General features: G+C 39.6%; 1 pseudogene; it reads left to right on the forward strand.

The window, feature by feature from the left end:
* The first annotated feature begins 1,355 nt into the window (after positions 1 to 1,355).
* The window catches only part of LOC107597949 (uncharacterized), a 3,433-nt pseudogene continuing 2,374 nt past the window's right edge, over positions 1,356 to 2,414 (forward strand).

Genomic DNA, 2,414 nt, shown 5'->3' on the forward strand with positions numbered 1-2,414 from the left:
TTTCACTGATGGTGTTACGCGGTGTTTGGTCGTATGCTAATAACTGTCGTTTTGCTTTTTTATGGAAATAAAAATCAATTAGTGCACGCTACAATTCTAAACTGAAAGAGTCTGCTCTGCATCATACAGCCAAGGTTACCAGGTCTGCGTGACAAAACCTGCCCAATGGCCAGTCAAAACAGTCCAAAGTAGCGCAATGACCATATCACAAATATCAAGACTTATATAGGCCTATGTCATTTCCATAAAATATTTTACAGTCACTGTTATGCATATTGATCATAAACACAGCTCAAAGGCTTCCTACCAGTGGGCCTCCTTCACAAAGCTTAAAATATAGCACAGATTTATCATAGGTTGAATGCAAAATATCTCAATACAAGCATTTCAGTGAAATGCAATTTAGGCAATATTTCAAACCTTTAAACCACGGGAGAAAAATCAACCGCGGGAAAAGTATCCCCTGCATCCAACACCAGCAGCGGCAGTCAGATTTGACTGATCACGGGTTGAGACGAGAGTAAGGAGAGATGACTGACAAGACCATGCTGGATTTGCTGCTCAAACAGATCCTGAGCTCATTGGCAAATATCTTATCTTGTAAAATGTGCTCTTTAAGTGATCAAATAATTAACAGGGAGTGCTCATTCAAAAGCGATTTCAACACTCCGCATATTAATAGCGACTCCCTGATGCGCAAAAATTATAAACAATATTAGAATATCTTGCAGAATGAGTAGATTGTAAAACAAACGCCGGAAAATCAAACTCGAAGAGAGTTTTGAGGAGTCTTGGAGAGTGTCCGTCTCAAGAAGAAGGGTTTTGAGCAATGATTAGTCTGAGTTAATGACTTTTAATAGTTCCTTGACACACCCACCTTTTGGGTGGAATGGCCAATACCAGGTGTGAATTTTTGAGCGGGAGAAGTTTTCTTTGTCTCCATTTATGGCTCATTTGCATGTTTATGGCTGGTCTGGAGGACTGGTGCAGTTTTACCCAAAATATAGTACGAATAGTATGATGCATTTCACGCTCACATAGTGTACATCATTGTTTGAGGAATAAAGAGCAGATCATTTTGATACCAAGAAAGAAACATCTAGAAGATATTAAACCAGAGATATATTCATACACCTGAATATAAGCATTTAGAGCTTAACTAATACAAATAACGAGTGGTAACAAGGCTAATATAATAGGGAAACATACAAGCAACACATGCATATACCAGATACATTTGTAACTGATTAATTGTAGTCTAAATAAAGAAAATGTCTTTATGTGTGTGTGTTATGTATATTGTGAGCATCGGGGTAGTTCACTGGCCATCAAACATTTGGTGCCTGGTACTGAGGATGACTGTCTCCCAGGACATTGGAATGTGTTTGAAGTCAGATGGGGGAGACGAGAGCGGTGAACTGTTTAGCATCTCTTTGATAGTGGGGGGAACCATTGGCAAATTAGCACCCATATAAATGTAGAATGTGGGGCCATGTCTGTAATTTATTTGCAAATGTCAAAAGGCTAAAAGGGTCTCTAAGACATAAAGCGTAAACGATCATCAATGATCCTAAGCAGATGCGACAGCTGTACAGAAAGGTGGGATCCCAAAGGTGCCAGGCTGTATTGAGCTCACAGGAGTTATCACCCAGCTAATCTGGGAGGCTCAAGAAGGTGGAGGCGATCTAGCAGTGCTGTGGCTCAACCTTGCCAATGCTTATGGGTCAATCCCGCACAAAGTGATGGAAACCTCACTGATCCGACATTATGTTAAGATCAGGGACCTCGTTTTGAACTATTACAACTGCTTTAACTTGAGAGTACCCTCTGGAGTAAGGATGTAACGATTACCGGTTTGACCATAAATCATGATAAAAATTCCCCACGGTTAGTATTACCGTTTCATCTTTTAATTATCATTAAACCGTATTAAATTACCGCGATTTGAATAAAGCACAGTCTCACGTGCGCACAGCACGCAGAGTAGTTTCGTTTTGAATGTAAACAGGGAGGAAAACCTGGGAGGTTTTAAAAGAGTGCTAAGGGAATTATACAAATTAATATATGAATTAATTAATTATATGACTGTACCTCTGAAGGTTCTGACTGTCTTCAGAAACGATTCGATGGCATTTTGTTTTCATCTTTGCTCCATGTAATACCTAAAGGAAGTGTTCATAATCACAATACTGCTTTGTCCACGGAGTTTATGGGAAACAGCTGTAATTCAGCTTTTCCATAAGCACCACCTGCTGTCAGTGAGTGGATTTACAGAGACTTCTATTTACATTCAGCCTGTGTGCAGTTTCTGTCTGGCCAAAAACGGACAGAATTTGCATGCCCTGCTGTAAATTTTGACCGGTTGATGAAAAACAAGCTTATGTGGATTCTACACATTTAAACAATTCAGATAA

Source organism: Sinocyclocheilus grahami, unplaced genomic scaffold (genome assembly GCF_001515645.1).
Source record: "Sinocyclocheilus grahami isolate Dianchi unplaced genomic scaffold, SAMN03320097.WGS_v1.1 scaffold241.1, whole genome shotgun sequence".
Lineage (NCBI taxonomy): Eukaryota > Metazoa > Chordata > Actinopteri > Cypriniformes > Cyprinidae > Sinocyclocheilus > Sinocyclocheilus grahami.